Below are 24,455 nucleotides of genomic sequence, written 5' to 3'. Positions count from 1 at the left end.
ATTCCTATTGAACCTATCCTATATAATAAAAGACTAATATGCAAATCGACTGAATGGTGGAACGACCAGTTGCTATGATGTGTGTTGACCACCAGGGGGCAGATACTCAACGCAGGAGCTGCCCCCTTGTGGTCAGTGCGCTGCCTCAGGGGGAGCGCAGTAGCGGTGGCGGTAGCCTCTCCTGCTTCCACAGCAGTGCTAAGGATGTCTGACTGCCACCTTAGGACATCCCCCGAGGGCTCCTGGAATGCGAGAGGGCGCAGGCTGGGCTGAGGAATTCCCCCTGAGTGCACGAATTTTCGTGCACCGGGCCTCTAGTCCTATATAATAAAAGGCTAATATGCAAATCGACTGAATGGCAGAACGACCAGACTCTATGACACACACTGACCACCAGAGGGCAGACGCTCAATGCAGGAGCTGCTCCCTAGTGGTCAGTGTGCTCCCATAGGGGGAGCACCACTCAGCCAGAACCTAGGCTCACAGCTGGTGAGTGCAGTGGTGGTGGTTGGAGCCTCACCCACCTCCACAGCAGTGCTAAGGACCCCTCAGGGGATGTCCGACTGCCAGCTTAGGCCCGCTCCCCGGCAGTCGGACATCCCCCAAGGGGTCCTGGACTGCGAGAGGGTGCAGGCCAGGCTGAAGGACCACCCCCCCCCCACCACCAGTGCATGAATGTTGTGCACTGGGCCTCTAGTAACTTCATAAAAAGAATTGAAAAGGACCTGTATTTTAGTATGAATTGGCTGTTCTTTGTTGTTTTTACCAAGGAGTTATAAGAAAGAGACTAGCCCAGTTCAGAATAGACTAATTTGCAAAGAGAGATGTAAAAGTAGAAGAAGAGTTTAGAAATTTGGGGCTCTTAGCTTCTCCACCTCAAACAGCATGGGATTAGAGATGAGAAAAAGCATGTTGCCTTTCTTCCAAAGTCTGTGGTTTCAGAGGCCTCAATACAGCTGCCATTACATTGAGAGAGAAGCATAGAGGGCATGGAAGCAAAGAAACAGAGCAGGCTCAAGATTCATGTCTTGGAAAGAATTTTGGGAGAGATTGCTGGCATGTGACCTGTTTGCATGTTAAAAGATGAGAAGCCAGCTGAGTTTCTGAGGGAATTATATTAGCAAAGCCAATAAAACCTTGTGACTGCTGTACTCTCAGATTTCCAGTCTGCACGAATAGGCAGTGGTCTGCAAAACCTGGATAGCCACCAAGGGAGGGCCCCCACTTCAGATTTAGCTAAAGAGGAAACTGAACAGAACCACCATTCCCCAAGGGCAAGTTCAAGGGGCAGACAGAAGCATGCACATGGGTCCCTCCTAAAGGGCAGAACCAGGGTCTAATCAGGGAACCTCCTCCTCTGCCAGCGCAGGTGGCCCGTTCCCCTAGGATCCCAGCATCGCTATGGGCCAGGAGCTGCTGTGTGCATGTCTTTCTCCTCTTTTTTGAATGAGAGTTTTAAATGTGGTTTTCTACTTCCTGCTCCACCATTGAATATGGAGTGTGCGTATAAGTATAGAAATAGAGATAATATCCTTTTTAGTTCACTGATTGCCAGACCATTAGGCCACATCCAAATCGGATGGAGAGGACTGTGCATTACCCAGAGACCATGGCTTTCATGTGGTGCATTTACTGGATGGGCTTGTCTGTCTCCCTTGGGATGAAGTGTGTTTCATGTGTTGGAAAGAGGGTATTCACTGACTCCTGGTAGCCAGAAGGACTGACTATGCAAGACTGTTACCAGTCTATGAAAACCCATTCTCCCCTTCTTCCACTGTGTTAGAAGTATAACAGCTAGCTTGGCTGGCATAGCTCAATGGTTGAGTATCTACCAATGAACCAGGAGGTTGCTGGTTTGATTCCTGGTCAGGGCCCATGCTTGGTTGTGGGCTCAATCCCCAATAGGGGGCATGCAGAGGCAGCCGATCAATGATTCTCTCTCATCATTGATGTTTCTATCTCTCTCTCCCTCTCCCTTCATCTCTGAAATCAATAAAAAAAATATTTAAAAAGAGAAAGAAGTATAATAGTTAGACATTTGGCTGCCCAGCTTCCTCTGCACTGTGAAGTAGCCATAAGTTCCTGCCAATGGAATGTGAGCAGAAGAGACGTGTGCCACTTCCTGGCCTGGTACACATACCTCTCAAACACGGATTTCCTATGGGCTGCAACGCCAGTGACCAGAAGAAAGAATCTGTGCTGAGCTCGGGCTGGCTGTGATGAACCCCTCCTCCTCCACTGATATGGGTCCCCCATGTGGACTGCTACATGAGGGAAAAAATAAACTGCATCTTTAAGCCACATAGTTGCTTAAACGTTTACTCTAGAGATTCAGATATTCTGTTAGCTACAGCCCAAACATCTGATCTGATACATCACACTCGTCCCTATAAAAATGACAAAGTTGCTCTGTTCCCAAGCTACTTGAGAGGTAAAAGGATTTTTAAAAATTTTCAATTACAGTTGACATTTAATATTATTTTATGATAGTTTCAGGTGTACAGCATAGTGGTTAGACATTTATATAATTTATGAAGTGATTACCCCTCCCCCCCATAAGTCTAGAAACATCTGGCACCATACACAGTTACTACAATATTATTGACTACATTCCCTATCCTGTCCTTTACTATTTTGTAAATACCAACTTGTACTTCTTAATCCCTTCACCTTTTTCACCCAGTCGCCAACCCCTCTCCCATCTGGCAATCATCAGTTTGTTCTCTGAGTTTATAGGTGATAATAATTTACAGAATCAGATGATACCCAAAAGTGCCAAGTGATGAGGAGGTTTCTCCAAGCGCGTGGAAGTATTAACCAGGAAATGGTTTCCTCACTTAGCAGTGACCAATCTTTGACATATAATTTCTACATATAATATTTATAAAGGTTTTATAACTATACAAACATAGCTTTTCCCTAAAGAGCTAGCTGTATTTTATAGATCTGAAATAAAATGAATACTCACAGCAACCCCCCCCCCCGCCCAAAAAAAACAACAACAAAAAACAAAAAACACAACTCACAGCATCCTGGAAGGTATATAAAAGCTGGGTAGTGGACTGATTTTATTTTATAGATGACAATGACGTGATTACTCCCAACATGCCTGATTCAGCAGTTCTAAAGAATCTTTTCTAGACCCTTTGCTGTATGCAATTATTTCATGTGATTTCCTATCCCTCAGGCAAAAAACAAATACATAAAAAAAACCTGTAAAGCAGTCAGACCAGGAGCTCACTGAAAATGAAACCCTTGTGCCTGGAAGTCCCTTGTCCTCAGCTTTGAAATCACATCACAGCGACCTTTTTTGGCCCACAGTCCCAGCATTAAGTGCCAAAACAAACAATGACTCATCATGATGCTTGCTGGCTGTCTCTTGCTAGACTCTGACACCAACACCTCAAGCCTGGTTCCAGGAAGAGAAACAACCAAACCTGAAACCAAGTAGAGCAAACAAGAAATCCCCAATGGGCAGGTAAATCCACTAAGTTCAAGAGATGGGGATCTGAGAAGGAAATTCAGGCAGAGTCCTATGTGGCTATGAAATGCTAGGCTAATGCACATCAAACACCAAACACTGAACTTGGATCTCCTCATCCAACAAACTGGCAGCTGCTGAGTGGATGTGTTATACCAGAGGTGATGGCCCAAATAGTAATTTTTTCACTCTCTGTTATTGTGGGTTCATGAGCACATGTCCTGGATCCAGAGTCTCTGGTTTCAAATCCAGGCTGTGCCACTTAGTTGCTGGACGACGCTGTGCAAATTGCTTAACCTCTCCAAGCCTCCGTTTTCTCATCTATAACTCGGAGATCATCACAGTACCTACTTCATAGGGCTTCCATGATGATTAAGTGAATTAACACAAAAGGCTCTTTGACAAGCATATGGTACATGCTGAATAACTGGATGCCTATTATCATTCATTGTCTTTATAGTTTCAGATACACACTACTCAGTGTAAATCCCAACACAATACACCAACATGATTTTGTACATTGAGAGGCGAAATATTTCCTGATTAAGTGGAAAATTAAGCAGACGGCTTCTGGAAGACCTTCATTCTAAGCAGCTTTATTTTACTTCTTTCTTAAAATATTTTTATTGTTATTTAGAGAGAGAGGAAGGGAGAGGGAGAGAAATATTGATGCAAAAACGAAGCATCCAACGGCTGCCTCCTGCACACTCCTTACCGGGAATCAAACCAGCAATCTTCAGACGCCCCACTGAGCCACACCAGCCAGGGCTGACGCAGCTTTTCAGTAAAACATTTCATTTAAAAATCTGGACCTTCTCTCTTCTGTTTGCTGTAATCTACATTCACTGGGTAGAAGTTGGATTGATCATTGGGAACTAGTTTGTTCCAGGGTTCTGGGTTAGTTCTTCTGTCCCAGCAAACATCTGGATTGAATAATGCCAGGCGTAAGATATGCAGCGCTGCCCCAGAACCTTCGGCTCCAAGAAATACAAAGAGGGGGTTGGAGCTTGGATGCTTCCTGGCCTGACCCAGGATCTGGCAGATGATGGTTGTGACTGAGGGCTCCGGCCTGGAGGCAGAGAAAAACAAAACTGCAAGGCCCGGAAGCAGGTAGTCTGTTCAACAAGCATAAATGGCTGTCTTCATATCACTGATGCCCATCCCATTTGTGGTCCCGAAAAAGACTGCAGATTTATCCTAGCTTAACGGTGACTGCTTAGGAATTCAGTGAGGAAACCGGGTATGACCTTGTACAAAGACATTATGCTGATGACTTCTTTGGAAGGACAAACAAAATACAGGAAATACACCAGACCAGAGGTTGCTTTGTGGGGTCCAGACTGGTGCTGAAGAAGGTCGTATGTCACTGTATCCTCCCCATGCCCAGAAGAACTAATCAACACCTCAGACCCCGAACTCCCCGCAACACTCAGAACCATTACATCGCCGAAGTGAAAGCCCCGAAACCAGGCACTCCAGGCACTCGTAAATGTAGTTAACTGCCTTCCACACAGCCGGTGAAAGGTGACCTAAGGCAGTTCCCCATTTCCTACAGTTCCCTACAAAACACCACCTGGAACAGACCTACTATGTGTCCATCTTCTCTATCTTCCTCCATCCCTCATCCCCACAGATGATGTCACTAGGTGTTCATTTGAAGCACTCAGAAGGCTACAGGATACAAATAAGGATGTGCCTGCAGAATTGGGAACAAAATTAGGGAAATCAGTAAAGGTGGCTGTAGTTAAGCAGTAACAGCATGTAATGCATCTGAACGACTTCCAGGTCTGCTGCTAAGAGGGCGGGCACCTGTCGCAAGTCTCAGCAGGGACTGGTGTGAAACTGGACTTCTACACAGCCCAGTGTGCTGGCCCACATTGTGCCCACAGGTGGCTCCAAAGGCTCCAGGGTCTTTCCCAGACCAGGGATGCATTGGCTCTGTTCCTGGGTTACCTCTTCCAGACACTGCCATCCCCATCCATGTTCTGAACACACTTCTCTCCCAGAGGAGTTCTCTGATTGGGATTTGTGACCCAGCCTGGTGTGCCCTGTTCTTCTTATCTCACCCAAATCCACAACTGACCAAGGCCAAACAATGCGGAGAGATCACAATGTTAGAGATCCTTAAAATGGTTGACGTGATGGGAGTAAGCTCCAGTAAAACATCACAGAACACATTCTGGAAATCAGCTACGGGTCCGTAGTATCCTCAATTTTATTTCCTGATGAGTCCAATGACAGACTGACAAAGATAAAGAGATGCTTCTAGGTTTCTTTGAGGCACAAAAAAGTTTGGCATCTTAATATGTGAAATCAAAATGTGTACTGTTCTGAGAGGCATCAGACAGACAATTGTGTGACCCTGAGCATTATACATAATGTTCAAAGAATGAAAGGAAAGAGTGGGTTGGGTCAAAATTACTTACTTTATCAAAACACAGCTAAACCATAACCATAATTCAAAATTAGGTTGCAGAAGATAAAGTTATCTCAGAAGTACCATTTTCTCCTTTGATTTTAAAAAAACAAAACACACACATACACACACACACAGAAAAACTAAAATCTATTTTTTTCCCTCCTCCAAAGACATTCATTTAGGCACACACAGTGCATTTCTGAAAAAGAGAAGTGTGTCCGGGGAGCTCTGCATTTCACCCTTTTCCTGTGAATGAATAGCCCATTTCTTTTAAATTGCACACAAGTTACTTGCAGCTTTCTCTAGTGTTCCAGAAAACTACCCAAGTAATTGTCTTCATTATTATGTTTTTCCTTATTTATATACCCACTAAAAAAACCGTGCTTATATTCACTCAACAAGTATGGACCAAGTGCCTTCCCTGGTCAGGTATTTTACTGGGTAGGGGGGAAGGTACAGTTATAAAGAGACAAGGATTCTGCCCTCAGGTGCCTAGAGGAAGAGACAGACACAATGAAATAATTACCAATGTAATAACCTTCACAATACAAACAAGCTCTATCCAGGCCAAAGCAAGGTATGCATAACCCCACCTGAGGAAGTTGAGAAGAGATTTCTAGAGGAGGTGACATTTAACACGGTCTTGAAGGAATTCACCAGACAAAGGCAAAAGGGCATTCTGGGCAGAGGGATAGCTTGAACAAAACCATGGAAACACGATTGGATGGTGAACCTGTTTACCAGTGAAGAGGATTTCAGTATGGCAGTGGTACTGGGGGAGCAGGAAGCCAGGCAACGTCCCTGGAGACACTTGTATCCTGTACCAAAGAATAGGGACATACTAAAACAGATGAACTCAAGAAATATGTATGGGGGTGCGAGGTGAAAGCAGAAAGAATTCTTGATACATTTCATTCTTTTTTTTTTTTTTTTGCCCTCCGCCCTCCTCCCCAGACCCCTCCCTCTTAATCAGATACATTTCATTCTTGAAAACATAGCTGAGGTGGTGCTTGCAGTACGCACCTATCAATGAATAGAAACCCTTCCATTTATTTGGATGAGGGGATTTTTGTATTTGGAGTAATGTCAGTTTGGTAATGGAGAAAAATGATTACATTGATAGGATACATGGATTTTGTTTTAAAAGAGGGGTATGTCAGTGAAAGTACATTCTGGGGATCCAATCAATACTGAAATTGGGTAATAAAACCAGAAGGGACTGTATTATTTCCAAATTCTACGACAGTGATTTTTCTTCGGTTAAAGTGGTCACAAACCAGAAAACGCAATTAAAGATGGAAAGAGAGAAAATGAGACTGAAGATTTACAGGAGATAGAGTCATGAAAACCCAATGAAATTCAGGATAAAGAAAGAGATTAGAAGGGCTCTTCAATGAGAGGATAACTTTCTATTCTTGGTTTTTTTTTATTGTTTAACAAACATAAAGAGATATTCATCCAGTCCTTTTTCTTGGGCAGTAAAATGCGTAACAGCTTCTGATTATGGTTACAAAATGGTACCCATGGCTGTGGGTGGACATCAATCTGTCTTTTCATGGCCCCATAAAAGAAGCCCCTAAACTCTGCTACAAGAAAGCCATGCGCTCACTTTAACCTCATCCCATTCCTTCCTGCTAGGACCTGAGTGGGTCAGGTAGCTGGGGCTCCAGCCATTGCACCCTGGGCTTTAAAACCAACTTTGCTCAAGGTCCAGTAGAGCAGGTGGTGGAAAAAGCTGCAGAGCCCATTACTAGTCTTAGACAAATGAAAGAACTGTTACAGGAAAGTGCAGGAATGCATTTGGAGTTGGGGCTGAGAAGACAAGGGCAACTACATTTTAATCCAAAGAAAGCATAAAAATAAGTAGAGCAAAGTTCTTCTGTCAATCAAAGCTGGATCCTATATGATAAATTGGCCTGCTACTTATATGGAGTGGGCAAAGGTATTATTGAGCCTTTGTAATCAATCTGTCTGGAAAGTATTTCCTAGGGAAATAACAATACCAGTAACAACAATAACGATGATGAGCTATTGGCAGCAGTTAATATACTATGTGCCTAATAGCCAAGTACTTTACATGAATTCTCTTAGTAAGTCCTTACAACAACTCTATGAGATGAAGACTATTATTATTGCCAATTTATAAATGAGAATACAAAGGCTTACAGAAGTTTAATAATCTTGCTCAGAGTCACACAGCTAGTAAATAGTTGAGTCCAAGCTCTTGCCCACTACATTGTACTAAACTATTATTATCCTTTATTGCACTCACTACTTACCAAAAACCCCAATTAATTATAATGGATGGATGATGTTCTAATTAATTAAATATAAATGGCTTTGTTCCTAATTCTTACAAATAATCTTTCTAAAATCAGTAAAGACAATATACTCGACATAATTATCCCTTTCACTGATGACAGGGGTCTTCTGTTGAGAATCATGATTTTGTCTCCCCTGGGATGTCCTAGTCTCCCACACAGAATTCTTTTAAAAAATATATTTTATTGATTTTTTTAAGAGAGAGAGGAAGGGAGAGGGATAGAGAGATATAAACAATGATGGGAGAGAAACATCATTGATTAGCTGCCTCCTGCACAGCCCTGACAGGGGATCGAGCCCGCAACCCAGGCATGTGCCCTGACCGGGAATTGAACTGGTAGCCTCTTAGTTCCTGGCTCAATGTTCAGCCACTGAGCTACACTGGCTGGGCATGCCCACAGATTCCTATCCATCTTTCTGAAACAATTCCATTGCCAGCCAACCCAGGAAGGGTTTTCCTTTATGTTTTGTAGCTCCAACACATGGTTATTTATCTGCTGGCTCCCTCCTCAGTGTGGGACAGTCACAGGGCCTGTAGCTGCTCCCTTCTCCAACATCCTCCTTCCACTGCCCTAACGGCTGAGTCAGGAGTGTATTGAGCTTCATGATGGAGGAACCTGCTTCTCTGGTGGAACATCTATCTCATCAGGGTTGGAGACAGGAGAACTGACTCGGTTCTAGTCTGTCCCCATGCATTCCAGTTCATGCTTGTGAGTTCTACTGTGGCGTGTGGATCCAGTTTTCCTTTGGTCACCCTTCATACCCTCTTTGCTCTATCATTCCCTTCCCAAATGTTTGTCCACTGGAGTTCAAGCTCCAGCATAAAAGTGAGACAAGAGCTTTGCACAGACACTTTAATAGTCTACAACTACATAAGTTCAAATCCCTTAATCAATCATATATATATATAACATTTGTGGTTCTACTTCTCTCTTTGAACCCTGAGTGGCAGATATGAATAGGTGAAAACTTGAATCCAATATGAAAACACTGCTTTGGTATGGTAAAATCTCATTCTGATGATTTATTAATACCTAGAAACCAGGTTTGAGGAAGAAAAACAAAGGGTAAGTAGGGAGCGAAAGGGGTCACCGGAGCAGAAAAATAAAAGTAATTTGTGATAATGTAACATATATCTACTTCATGCCAGGCACTGGAAATATAAAGATCAATAATAAGCCTAGGCCTTCTAATCTATGGGGGAGGAAGGACTCCAAAAAGCAACTATAATAGAGTAAGTGCTATATAATTGGCATGAATAAAGTACTATGGGAAAACAGAGGAGGAAGTCATTAATTTTGTCTGAGGGGATTGGGGAGGGCTCTGCAGATGAGGTAACATTGACGCTGGGCCATAAAGGAGGAACAGGAAATTCACCAGTGCGGGCATTCTCAAACTTTAGCAGGCATACATCACCCGGAGGGCTTATTAAAACACAGATCGCTGGGCCCTATCTCTGTGTTTCTGATTCAGTCGGCTTGAGAATTTGTATTCCTAACAAGTTCCCAGGTGATGTTGATGCTACTGGTCTGGGGACCACACTCTGAGAACCATAGCTCTAGTGAAGAAAAGAGAGGCTGGAGGTGGTCAATGTCCTAGACACAGCTGGGCCAAAGCGAGAGAGGCATAAAAAATCATTTACAGCCCTAACCGGTTTGGCTCAGTGGATAGAGAGTTGGCCTACGGACTGAAGGATCCCGAGTTCGGTTCTGGTCAAGGGCGTGTGCCTTGGTTGTGGGTGCATCCCCAGTGGGGGGTGTGTAGGGGGCAGCTGATCAATGTTTCTCTCTCATTGATATTTCTAGCTCTCTATCCCTCTCCCTTCCTCTCTGCAAGGAATCAATAAAATACATTAAAAAAATCATTTACAACTTTTCTTTTCCCTTCCCACAGCCCTCCCTCTTGTTCCACTTTCTCTCTTACTATTTCTACTTCCTTTGCCCTCTTTGCTCACCATCTTGAATGAATCAAGTTATATGGTGTCTTGGATGGAGGCACCAAAGTGGTAATGTTCAGGAGGAAGGGGACAACCTAGGGCTGAAGTTCAAGAAAACAGTGAGGCTGGATATATTGATGTGGGAGTCTAGGCAAACTGGTGGTAGAGGGAGCCATGGACATGCAGGGAAGACCTCACTTAAGGAGAATGTGCAAAGGGAGGAGATGAGCAAGTAGGAGGGAAAGGGAAGAGAGCAGAACAGAAGAGAGCTCAGCAGGACAGAGGACGAGGAGCACCAGGAGTAGGAGGATAAAGGGAATGCTGCAAAAGAAAACGAGTGGGAATAATCAGCAAGACAGGAGAAGAACAAGAGAGTCTCATTATGGAAACCAGGAAAGGGTTTGAGAAAAACAGAGTGGTCAACCATCTCAAAGGCTGCAGGAAGGTTAAGTTGGGGGCTGAAGAGAGGCTGAGGAATTTTCCAATTAGTAGATCAGTGGTGGCCTTTATAGAGCCATTTTAATGGAGTTGTGGAGAGACCTCACTGCAGCGATGTAGAATGAAAAGGTGGTGAGGACGTAGATAAAGTGAATGTAGACCACTTTCAAGTAGGTTGGCTATGAAAGAAAGGAAATATATGCAGTCATAAGTAAAGAGAAATCTAGATAAAGACTCAAGAGAGAAGTTTTTTTTCTTTCAAATGGAGATTCAAGCATACATTATAGTCAATGGGAAAGAGGTGAAAGGTTGAAAACACGGATAGAGGGAGGGAGTACACAGTGGTTCCAGATCCTGCGGGAGACAGGGGAACTGGCTCCAAAATGGAGTGAAGGTTATCCACCACAGGAGGGAAGAAGCAAAGTCAAGAGAGTGAGTCTCAGTCAGTTCATTCCTGAAATCTCCATTTCTTCTGTGAAAGGAAGCAAGGGCAAAGAGAGAGACAGAGAGAGACATAGAGATAGAGATAGAGATAGAGATAGAGATAGAGATAGAGATAGAGATAGAGGTAGAGAGATGAGAGACAGAGAAAGGATGGAGCCAGGAGAATACTCATATTTAGGGGACAAGGGAGGGAGGTTGAAAAAGTGATCATGGAGGCTAATAGAGGAAAGAATATTGTCATGAAAGCCAAGAAAAGGAAAAGTTTCAAGATGAAAGAGATGGTCAACAACATAAAGTGCTCTGAGAACTCAACAAAGACCAGAAATGAGATGAGATCATTGCATCTGGCAATTCAGAGGTCATTATCTTTGTTGGTAAGAACACTGGTTTTCATAAAGTCCTGGGTGAGAAGCAAGAGTTCAATTGGGTTGAGAAGGAATGGGAGGCACAATTTCAAGAGCTTTGGCTGTAAACAGATAGATGGAGCAATAGTTCGAAGGAGTGAGGAAGAAAGAAAGAACTTTTTGGTTAGAAACAAAAACAAAATTGAGCACAATGATTTTGTACCAGCTGATGATAAGAAGCCAGTGGAGTATCTTTAAAAGAGTATGAATAAAGCAACAACATGTTTGTTTATCAAGTCAGCAAAAATATTTACTAAAAGTGACATAATTCAGTGCAAGTCATAATGCATATTGATATAATCTTTCTGGATTTGTCAAATATGTAGGAAGGTGTAGCCTAGGCTATAAATTGGTGGTCTTGAAATTTTTCATTATAATCAAAAAAGGAAGGAAGAAAAAAATCAGCATTCTCTTCATGAATTTAGGGGGAGAAAGGCAAATGTAAAGAAATGAAGAGGGAAGAAATAAGCAAGTTAAAAGTAACAATCAATGAATTTAAAAAAGGGAAATTAACATAAAGAAATTTAAGAGCTGGTTTTCAAAACACCTCTACTACAGAAAATTTGACAATTCAAATATTTTAAAAATAAAAATACTGTTAGAAAATATCTATAATATGTATTTACACTAATTGGTGTATGTATATACATATGTGTGTGTACATATAGAGAGATACACACATAAAACAATATACTGGTATATGACTATTTATATATACACACACATCTAACTAAAACAAAAAGTAGATACTTGTTGGGAGAAGTAAGAATTTGGCAGATGAGGAAAAGCAGGAGATATAAATTTTAATAAATAACTTTTATAATTTTTGATATTTGAGTCATAGGAATTCAAAAATAATCCAAAAGAAAGTTCTAGAAAATAAGAGATGAAAAAAATCATAATATTATAAGCAATTGAATGTTAATACATTTGAAAAGCAATACACAGATTTAATGCAATCCCTATCAAAATCCTAATGTCATTTGGGTTTTTTATGGAACCACAAAAGGCAGTGAATAGCCAAAACAATCCTGAGAAAAAAGAACAAAAGCAGAGGTATCACATTACCTGACTTCAAATTATACTACAGAGCTACAATAATCAAAACAGTATGGTATTGGCAGAAAAACAGATACACAGACCAATGGAACATAACTGAGCCCAGAAATAAAATCACATGTATATGGGCAAATAATCTTGTTTTTGTTGTTAATCTTCACCTGAGGATATTTTTCCCATAGCTTTTTATAGAGAGTGGAAGGGAGGGAGGGGAGAGTGAGGGAAAGAGAAACATCGATGTGAGAGAGACACATCCATTGGTTGCCTCCTGCACACCCCTTGATGGTGCAGGGAATGGAACTAAGGGCAAATAATTTTTGACAAAGGAGCCAAAACACACAATGAAGAAAAGAAAGCCTCTTCAGTAAATGATACTGAGAAAATTGGAAAGCCACATGCAAATGAATGAAACTAGATTACAGTTTGTCCCCACGTACAAAAATGAATTCAAAATGGATCAGACCTAAATATAAGATCTGACAAAATAAATCACATAGAAAAAAACATAGGCACTAAACCTATGGACTTTGGTCTTAGAGAGCATTTTATGAATTTGATCCCAAAGGCAAGGGAAGTAAAGGCAAAATAAACGAATGGGACTATAGCAAACTAAAAAGCTCTGCACAGCAAAAGAAACTGACAACAAAACAAAAAGGCAACCAACCAAATAGGAGATGATATTCACAAACAACAGCTCTGACAAGGGGTTAATACCCAAAATATATAATGAACTCATACAACTCAACACTAAACAAGCTATCCAATTAAAAAACGGGCAGAGGACCTGAACAGACACCTCTCCCAAGAAGACATACAAATGGCCAACGGATATATGAAAAGAGGTTCAATGTAACTAGCTATCAGGGAAATGCAAATCAAAACTACAACGAGGCCCTGCCCGTGTGATTCAGTGGTTGAGCATTAACCCAGGAACCAGGAGGTCCCTGGTTTGATTTCCAGGTTGTGGGCTCAATCCCCCATAGGGGGCGTGCAGGAGGCAGCTGATGCATGTTATGCACCCACATCAATGTTTCTCTCTCTCCCTTCCTCTCTCTCTCAAAGTCAATTAATATCTTAAAAAACAAACAAAACACCAAAAAACCTTGGTTTTGACACCTGTTAGTTTTGGCAGGTAAGCAACTTTTTAGAAGTAAACCTCTCACAATTGGTGAGGGATGGCTATCATAGGAAATAAAACTCATAATACATGAAAAGAATAATTCATAACTAAGTACATATAAGTTATTTCAGAAAGGCGAGGATGAGTTTGAAATTTCATTAAGATACATATTTTATTTTAAAATAGGAAAATATTATCACTTCAACGGACACTGCAAAGCTACTGAGTAAGATTTGAGGTGGATAAGGATATGTCTCCCCCTGACCCCGAAATATGCCTCTTTGATATAAGAATTATTTTGAGGCGAAGGCCCTGGAGTTCTGAAATCCCTTATCTGCCTAAAAGAAGAGCTTCCCCCCCAAAACTCAATTTTCCCTCCTCGGAGCAACTCTAATTAAACTCTTCTCAGAGAAGAAGAGTCAGCACCCACCCCGGCAGACATTGCCACACTCTAGCATACCTCTTCTCTATTTCCCAAGGGCCCACCCATCTTTCCAAAAAGTCATTTGCTTTTCCATTAGTGCCCTTCTCCCCTTCCCCTAGGAAGTTAGGTATACAGACTCCAAAATCTTTCTTTTTAAAATTGAGGTATAACTGACATACAACATTGTATAAGACCCCAAATTCAAACCACCTCTTTGAGTTACTCATCTCTGAATGCTTGCATGTGTAAGTGGGATGCACATGCTAATAAACTTGTTTGTTTTCTCTAGTTCATCTGTCTCTTGTCCGTCCAGCTTACAGGGCCCCAGTGGAGCACATAGGAGGGGAGAAGGGAAAAGAATTTTCCCCCATATAGGTCCCATATCCTTTCCTTTTTTTTCTTTTTTAAAAAAAGCAGCTTTAAGAGTAGGAATAGAAAACTATTTTCTTAACATAATTTTTAAAGGGTCTATGTAAATTCAATAGCCTCACCATTCTTAACCAATGAAAGCTTAATAAAGGCATTCCCTTTAAAAACAGGAACAAATGAAAGCTGGGTCCTATGAATGTTTATTCAGCAGTGTCCTGGAAGGCTTGAACAATGCAGCGACACATACACTAGATATAAACGTGTAAGAGGTATAATGTAAAGGAGGAGGCAAAAATCAAGCGTTCCCATGGCTGGGCTGGTTTACCAGTCTCCCGCCCACCTCACCCTTGGGAAAAGTTTTACTGAAAAACTATTAGATTTAACAAGGGAACTCGGCAAAGTGGCTGGATACAAAAACAAACATCTAAAAATCAATAGCTTTCCTGTGTACTAGCAATAACAATTACGATATAATAGAAATAAAACGCATTCACAATGTGCAAGATGTACCATCTGGAGGGAAAACTTTGCTAGGAGATAAACAGAAGACCTAAATAAATGGAGAGACAGTAATAAGTTGTCAGTTCCGTGCAAATTACTCACAGCGTGAATCTCTAAATGGGGCCTAGGGATTACTGCCTTAAAACCCCTTGGATGCTTATTAAAATGCAGATTCCTGGCCGAGCCCTGACTTAACAGCATCACAAGAGGGGGAAGGATAGGTTTTCAAGAAAATTGTCTTCTTACTGAGCTCCCCAAGTGATTGTAATAAATATACACTACAGGTTGGCAACCACAGCTTTATGTAGGTTTCATAAAACTTGAGTAAGATTCCAAGTTCATCTGGAATGAGAGCCACGAAGGTGGCTGCCCTGACATATGTTAAAGAATATCATAAACTTAAAGTATATGCATAAGATACATCATAAACTTCAGTAATAAAAATAATGTGGTCCTTTGCAAAGACCAACAAACTAATCATCTGAACGGAATAGTCCCAAGACAAAAATCCCACATTAAGTTACAGAAGTAAAATTGGTTTTGTGTGTCCATTATTGCATCACCAGAAAACCACTGCCTCTTTCTTCACCCAACTTGGAGGGTTGGTTTGGAAAGACCTGATGCTACATGTAACCGAAGCAGTTTGGTTGGGGAGGCCACAGGCGCATGTGTTGGAAGGAATAATTCTGCTTCTTAAAGACAATTTGTTTTGGATGGTCTGTCTGGTAAGAACATGGACTAATACCACAGAAAGATATGAAAGAGAGACACTGATCTCACTCCCAGGTCCTAGAAGAGGGAGGGATGGCATACTACTCAAGGGTTCACAGGGGAGGATGCCCAGAGGGTGGGCTCAACCAAGAAGGTGGGAAGAGAGAGAGAACCCATAAGCAAATGCCTTTATTGGGGGACAGAGGGAGGACAAGCAAAAGGTACAAGGGGATTTCAGGGTGCTCACAGCCTGTTTGTGGGGATATTGAGGCAGCAGGAAAATAGGAAGTTTTTAGAAGTTATAATGCAATCAACTCTGTGATGCTTCAACATCAGTAACTCTATTAATTCAGACCTTGCCACCTGGGTTGTGGAGATGTTAAAGGTGAGTGGGACAGCTTGATGTAGCCACTGGAAGGCAAACTTTGATAGAGATGACAGCTAGGAAGAGTCCTAGTAGGACTATGACAAAAATACGCACAACCAGGCATTCTACTTTGTGAGCAATAGCCAAGAGAACAGGCCAGGCATCTTTGATTGTAAGGGAATCTGTTGGTTACATTATGAGAGATCTTTGCCTCTTGGCCCATTCCTCATAGTTTGGCCTATTACTCATAGTTTGGCCTGTTTTAGTCCAGAGTTAATAACGTCATACAGCATGGACAAACCCCTCCTGCCCTGGCTTGTAAGTAGTCAAAAGTCAGTCTGTTATCTATTACGATTTGTGCTAGAGACTCATGGGTTTCTTGCATAATGGACAGTGTTTTGTGCAGCCTCTGAATGATCTGTAAGGGCCATCAAAAGGTGCTGGTTGGCAGTTATGACTTGATTTTGTTCGAAAAAAGGACACTATGTTGGTGCCAATGCTGGCTGCTCTTTTGGTAGGGCAAGTCCTATTACAATAGGTATAAATATTGTCTGTTTTGTCTGGCATCATTGGGTTGATGGAGACAGGGAAGTACCCAGCGCATAAAGAATGATGGGAATCCCCAGTATAACCATTGCACATTGAGTTACTGTTTCATTAGGGAAAACATGTTGGGGAGTCAGCAAAGAGAACTAAACAAGGTGCTGTGCCCAGGACCACTATTTAGGGCATAATGAACCCGTGAGAATGTGGTGTTGTGTTTAGCGAAGGGGAAAGAGTGGTTGTGGTGGTCATGGTAATAGACACAAAGCAAGAGACAGTGGTGGAAGACTGGGGAGGAGGGTTTAGGAAAAGGCACCAGCGAGTGGGTGGTCCTCTCTCAAAGGGGTTGACTGATAGAAGGCAGACCCTCCAGGAGAAAGCAATAATCTCCATTACTTTTAGTTTCCTCTACAAGATTTCCCCATAGGCATGGAAGTGTAGGGTATACATTTTAGCAGAGAACAAGGAGTAAACTTGAGTCATGGGCTGAGCAGATAGCAAACTCAGGAATATAAGCAAAAATGTCCTGTGTACACTTTGTGCCACAGGAGAGGTGGCCCATGGGTGTACCTGGGGTGGAGATTTTAGTGTAAGAGGTGGTTATCTCCAATGGCAAGGTCTTGGGTTGAAGTGCTGTCATCTGGGGCTATGTCTATGAGATTGTGGGTCAGGGCAATGTTGTCTAGGATGTGGGATTGGAGCATCCTTTCCAAAAGGGTACTTACTTGCTATGAGCTTCCAGACTGTAAGCCAATAAAAGCACCCAGGAGTAATAAGAGCAACAGTCAACAGAATGGTGTGTAGTTTTTGTTTTAGGTTTTTGTGGAAGTTGAGGTTCAAATGGATCCCATATCAGATGAACAGTTGCTTGGCCTGTGGGACAACTTAAGTTTAACGAGTCCTAAGAGAGTACATACAGTACGTGCCCATGATCTGGCCTCCAGCCCTATGGCATGGGGGATATGATTGAAAATTCATAAAAATAAATTAAGAGGAACCAAGATGGTGGCAGAGGTACACACTTGAACTTGCTGCCTCGCACAACCACATCAAAACTCCAACTAAAAGACAAAACAGATATCATCCAGAGCCATGGGAAGGCTGGCTGAGTGGAAATTCTACAACTAGAAGGAAAGAGAAAAGCGCATTGAAACTGGTAGGAGGTGCAGAAGTGCGGAAGTGCAGAGGTACAGAGGTGCATGTGAAAACAAACTGGCAACTGGGTACGCTGGTGTCTTTTTCAACCGGGAGGGAGAATCAAGCTCCCAATTGCTCCAAACTCCAGTTCTGGGCAAGTCTCTGGGGACTCAGACTCATACGGGGAGAAACTGGACTGTCTGGCATCGGGCTGGAACTCGAGGGCGGCTTTCTCACAGAGGTGCTTGCAGAGATCATTGTTCCTGCACGGGGCCGCAGGACACAGAGACCCTGGGACCTCTCTGAGGCAGAGCAAACTGGCAGCCATTGTGGTTTGCTCTGCCCTGATGATTCCCTGAGACCCCGCACCACACAATTTACAACCCCACCCAAGTTGTGAGCAGAGGCTTTTGCATATGAATGGCCTGTTCTTTTGCAATCTAAAACCTAACAAACTACAGCTGGGTCAAACAGCTGCCAAAGCTTTCAAAAGAAGGCCTAGACAGCAGTCTGCATTGCTTCACAGCTGGGCCTCGTCTGGGCACCTCCAAACCCCAAACAAAGAGGAAGAATCTGCAGATCTCTCTGTAGCGCCTGCTGGGTGGCCCTCAGGAAGTGGCTGACTTTGCACCTCCTTGGAGATCCAAGAGCCAGTGTACCCAGTGGTCAGAGTGAGACCATACCAGAGTACAACTCTTCACATCCATAAGAGACATACTCAAGGGGCAGACTCAGTGAGCACCAAAGCCCCACTGAAGCAAGTCCTGCTCCATAAGGATGTCGCCAGCACAGCAGTTCTCCCATTGTAGACATAGCTGGTCCTCACAGCCAATTGGCCTGGTGGTCAATTCCTCCCAGTGATACCAACAGCAATCAAGACTTAACTACAATAAGACTGTGCACACTGCCCACAAAGGGGCGCACCAAAAGTGTCCACCTCAGGTAATTAGGGAGGCTGAGCTACTGGGCCCTATAGGACACCTAGCACACAAAGCCACTCTATCAACACAAGGAAGCCGCCAAAATGCGGAGACAAAGAAACAGGTCACAAATGCAGAAATGGAGGAAAGCAAAATACTGGATATAGAGTTCAAAACCACAGTTATAAGGTTACTCAAGAATCTTCTAGAAACCTCTGAGAAATTTAGTGAGACCCTCAAGGATATGAAAAAGGACCAATTAGAAATTAAGCATACATTTACTGAAATAAAGAATAATATACAGAGACCCAACAGCAGACTAGAGGACCCCAAGAATCAAGTCTAAGATTTGAAATACGAAGAAGCAAGAAACACCCAAACGGAAAAGAAAGAAAAAATAATCCAAAAATATGAAGACAGTGTAAGGAGCCTCTGGGACAACTTCAAGCATACCAACATCCGAATTATGGGGGTGCCAGAAGAAGAGAGAGAGCAAGATATTGAAAACCTATTTGAAGAAATAATGACAGAAAACTTCCCCTACCTGGTGAAAGAAATAGACTTACAAGTCCAGGAAGCGCAGAGAACCCCAAACAAAAGGAATCCAAAGAGGACCACACCAAGACACATCATAATTAAAATGCCAAGAGCAAAAGACAAAGAGAGAATCCTAAAAGCAGCAAGAGAAAGAAAGTCAGTTACCTACAAGGGAGTACCCATACGACTGTCAGCTGATTTCTCAACAGAAACTTTGCAGGCCAGAAGGGAGTGGCAAGAAATATTCAAAGTGATGAACAGCAAGAGCCAACAACCAAGATTACTCTACCCAGCAAAGCTATCATTTAGAATTGAAGGTCAGATAAAGAGCTTCACAGATAAAGAAAAGCTAAAGGAGTTCATCACCACCAAACCAGTTTTATATGAAATGCTGAAGGGTATTCTTTAAGAAGGAGAAGAAGAAGAAAAAGGTAAAGATAAAAATTATGAACAACAAAGTGACAACAAATACCTATCAACAAGTGAATCTAAAAATCAAGTGAATAAAAATATGATGAACAGAATAAACTGGTGAATATAATAGAATCAGAGGCATAGAAAGGGAGTGGACTGACAATTCTCAGGGGGAAGGCGGATGGGGGGTGAGGAAAGAGACTGGACAAAAATCGTAACCTATGGACGAGGACAGTGAGAGGGTAAGGGCATGGGGTGGGGTGGGAACCGGGTGGAAGGGAGCTATGAGGGGAAAAAAGAGGAACAACTGTAATAATCTGAACAATAAAGATTTATTAATAAAAATAAATAAATAAATTAAGACCTGGGGCAAGTAGAGAACATTAGAGTTTGTTATACTAGAATTTGAAAAAGAGTTTTGTGAGACCATATGTCTCTCAATTAAACCAGTTATGTGGGACTTACCAGGGACATGCAAGTGCTTTTGTTTATCTCTTCCAAAGGCCTAGCTTGTGTATTTTGAAAAGTGAAAATGGGTGTCTTGGTTACTATCCATAATGTCTGTTACTCTGAAGGAAATAAGAAGTGTCCTGCAAAGTCATGTATTTTGGCCTTAGTATATGCAGAGGCATGCATGATTTTTATTTTGGGGTATCTGTAAGGCAAGAGATTTCTAAAGTAGTTTACCTTGAAGGGGATAATTTTTAGGAAAAGGGCCAATAGTTTACAATAATGTGAAGATGGGCCATTTTTGGCCAGGGCATCTGGGCACTAAGATGACAGCCTGCAGTTTGGCCAAGTAGTTTCTTGGGTCCTGTCCTATACTAGGGACATTCTGGCTAAGGAATGAAAAGCAGCAGCGTTCCATGGGGCTCCATCACATATGATGGTTAGCCACACCCACTGCTGTTCAATTAATCCCAAGAGGCTCCCCAGGGAGGCAAGGGGTCTGAGGGAGAGGGGACTTCCTTTAGCACCTTGGCTGGCATCTGGCAAGGGACTGAGGACAAGGAAAGTCACCCCCTCCTGGAGGTAGAATATGCCAGAAGAGCAACGTTTGGCTCCACCCTGTCTTAAGCAGGCATTGGTAGCTGTGTTGAGCTTGTGGTGCATTGTTGTTATGATTTAAAGAATAAGGGGCAGTCATCAGTAGAGGAATGGATTAGAAAACTGTGGTACATCTACACGATGGAATACTATGCTGCTGTAAAAAAGAAGGAACTCTTACAATTTGCAACGGCATGGATGGAGCTGGAGAGCATTATGCTAAGTGAAATAAGCCAGTCAATGAAGGAAAAATACCACATGATCTCACTCATTCATGGATAATAGAGACCATTATAATCTTTTGAACAATAATAGATACAGAGGCAGAGCTGCCTCACACAGATTGTCAAACTGCAGCGGGAAGGCTGGGGAGGGTTGGGGTGCAGGAGGGAGGGGGGTAAGAGATCAACCGAAGGACTTGTATGCATGCATATGAGCATAACCAATGGACATAAGACACTGGGGGGTAGGGGAAGCCGGGGTATTGTCAAGGGCGGGGAAAAAAAGGACACATATGTAATACCCTTTGTAATGCTTTAAGCAAAAAAAAAAAAATTAAAAAAAATAAAATAAAAATAAAAAGCATCCCGTAATCTAGGCAAAAAAAAAAAAAAAAAAAAGAATAAGGGGCAGTGGATATGGAGGGTCACAGGCTCAGGGTCTATGAAAGCCTCTACCAGTATTTCCAGGACAGTCCAGTAGGTAGCTAGTCATTTGTTGTTTTAATGGAGAGACCAACTGGCACAGGTTCTTGCATCAGCAGCTCTGGGATCAGAAGTGGTTCAGAGGCTCCAGGAGGCATGAGAAGAGGTTGTCAAAGGTTCTGCAGTGAAGGAATTTTTGAAGATACTAAGAGGAGTACCTACTGATTTTTAATTTTTAAGTAAAATTTTTAAATGAGGACTATGTTGTCACCAGAACCCAAAAAAGAACTACATGATGTTGGATTTATGTGTCATTAACAAATGTCATATGATTAACAAATGTGTCATAGGAATCTCCTTGGAGGAGGATGCTATCAATGTAATGTTATATGTATGCTCCTGGAGAAAGATGGATGTAGTCAAGGTCTTGTCTGCAAAGACTGTGTGATAGCAAAGGTGTTAAAGTACCCCATGGGGAGCCAGAAAGATATATTATGTGCCTTTGAAGGTGGAGGCAAACTGCAGCTGACTATTGAAACAGACACTGAGTAGAACATGTTAGCCAAATCTATAAGAGCAAAGCATTTACTCATTGTTCTTTGACTAGAACCCATAATTTCAATAATATTGATATTGGGTATGGGGGCCTTGATGGATGGAACCATAGCATTAAGGTCCTAGTAACCCATTTGAGGTGCCATTTATTTATTTGCTTTTCAGATTTAAGAAGAGGTAAAATTAGACTGCCAAATGGAGAAGTGGGGGTAATCACTCTTTACTTATTAGCTTTTATATAATAAGTTTTAATCTTTGAAGGTCCTATTTTAATTTACTTTAGGACACAGTAACTATTTTAACTGGGGTCTGTGGGGTTCCTTTTATGAAGCCAATTTGTAAGTGCCAAAAACTTACATTCATTTAAATTTATTATTCATATTAGAGCCTCTATGTCTAATATGGAATATCTTAGGGCAATGAATACAATGACTATAGAAAATTTAGGCAAGGCTACAGTTAAAGTGAAGCATACCTATTGTTTCTCTATTTATATTTAATTACCTTCCTAAGATTATATAGGTCACAATGTTTAAATTTAGTGGGATGCCCACATACAACTCTAATTGGTGCATTTTAGCATACTTTAAAGTTAATGTAGAACCTAAGTTGTAGAGACACAAAAGCCAGTCAACACCTTTTTAATCTTTTTGTTATAGAAGTTCTTCAGGCCTTAACCAGTTTGGCTCAGTGGATAGAGCGTCAGCCTGCATACTGAAAGGTTCCAGGTTCAATTCCAGTCAAGGGCATGTACATATTTCTAACTTTCTATCCCTCTCCCTTCTTCTCTGTAAAAAAATCAATAAAATATATTTTAAAAAATCAATAAAATGTATTAAAAAAAGAAATTATTTTAAAAAAGGAATTATTCAGTATATAAAAAATGTATATACACTTTGGGTTTCCAATTGGATCAAATTATGGAGCCTTGCTTTAACTGAGTTATGCACACAGAGATATACCTAATGTATTTAATTACCTTTAATTTATTTACTTTTTCCTGTAGTTAGGGTTTTTTGTTGTTCTTGTTTTGTTTTTTAATCCTCACCCAAGGAAATTTTTCCGTTGATTTTTAGAGAGAATGGAAGAGGGGGGAAAAGACAGAGAAATATCGATGTGAGAGAAACACATAGATTGGTTGCCTCCTTCATGAGCCCTGACCAGGACCCAGGCCAGGGAGGAGCCTGCAACCGAGACACATGCTCTTGACTGGAATCAAACTCAGGACCCTTCGGTCTGCAGGCCCACGCTCTATCCACTGAGCCAACCCGGCTGGGGCTCTTGTTTTTTAAGAAACTAGAGGCTCGATGCATGAAATTTGTGCAAGAGTAGGCCTTCCTTCCCCCAGCTGCTGGCACCAGCTTCCCTCCAGCACCTGGGACCTGGACTTCCCTCGCAGCCCTGGCTTCGTCTGGAAGGTTGTCTGGAAGGACGTCCAGAAGGACGTCCAATCTAATTAGGATATTATGCTTTTATTATTATAGACTAGAGGCCCGTTGCACGAAGAGATTCATGCAATAGGCCTTCCTTCCCCTGGCTGCCGGCATCGGTTTTCCTCCAGCACCGGGGACCCAGGCCTTTGCTCCGGCTGCAGCGGAGAAGCCAAGCCTCGAGGCTTCTCTGCTCCAGCTGCAGCAGAGAAGGCAAGCCTCTTCAGTCTTCAGTTATCGCTCCACGCCTACATATGCAAATTAACTGCCACCTTTGTTGGGTTAATTTGCATACTCATCCTGATTGGCTGGTGGGCGTAGCAGATTGACACCAATTTGCATGTTTCTCTTTTATTAGTGTAGATAAGTAATCAGGACTAGCATTATGCTTGCTAAACCTGAGTGTGCTCCATATGTAAGGTGTAAAGTTCCTTTTTTTCTGTATTTCCCTTTGGGCTAGTAGCTGCCTAAGTGGCAGTACCTCCCTCCCCCTGCTTTTTTTTTCTTTTCCCCCTTTCTTTCATTTTTTTCTGTTTTAGGCTTTTAGCCACCTGAAAGCAGGAACTTTAGTTTCTGTCTCTGGTAAAGAGGAAGGGGCGCCCTAACCAGTTTGGCTCAGTGGATGGAGCATCGGCCTGCGGACTGAAGGGTTCCAGGTTCGATTCTGGTCAAGGGCATGTACCTTGGTTTCTCTCTCATCGATGTTTCTGGCTCTCTATCCCTCTCCCTTCCTCTCTGTAAAAAATCAATTAAAATATATTTTTTTTAAAAAAAAAAAGAGGAAGGGGAAAGAGGCTATAGCCTCTCTCTGGGACAACTCCCCACCAACCACAGGATAATCAGCTCCCCCACCCCCCACCCGTTTTGTTAAAGGAAGTCAGAGTGCTCTGTATCTTTAGGCAGCTAAATTTTCCCCCTCTGTCCTTGGTTGTCTACCTGACAAGTTCCAGGTGGTCCAGTGACCCCTGCTGTGTGTGTGTGTGTGGGGGGGGCTCTCTCTCTAGGAGGTCCCAGTCAACCTTAGAGGGGCTAGGATCTACAAGTAGGAGAGCAATAGTGGCCTCAACTCTGTCTTTTAAATTCTTTGTTTTGTTCATTCTAAGGAGACTCAGCATGTCAATAGGTAGCAGCACTAAGAAGTGTCCAGTCAAGTGGACTCAGAAGTTTCTAATCTTAAATGGGCTAAGAAACCGCTGCGGGTATATTAGGGGGCAGGATCAGAATGCTACTTCC

General features: G+C 42.3%; 1 protein-coding gene and 1 pseudogene across 1 annotated transcript in view; both read right to left on the bottom strand.

The window, feature by feature from the left end:
- TMEM150C (transmembrane protein 150C) overlaps positions 1 to 24,455 on the bottom strand; it is a 94,300-nt gene that overhangs the window by 46,923 nt on the left and 22,922 nt on the right. The gene's annotated exons all lie outside the window — the stretch shown is intronic.
- LOC102246371 lies at positions 4,280 to 5,463 on the bottom strand (annotated as a pseudogene).

Source organism: Myotis brandtii, unplaced genomic scaffold, assembly GCF_000412655.1.
Source record: "Myotis brandtii unplaced genomic scaffold, ASM41265v1 scaffold111, whole genome shotgun sequence".
Taxonomy (NCBI): Eukaryota; Metazoa; Chordata; class Mammalia; order Chiroptera; family Vespertilionidae; genus Myotis; species Myotis brandtii.
Note: the sequence above shows the minus strand (reverse complement) of the source record. Positions and strands in the feature narration are given on the sequence as shown.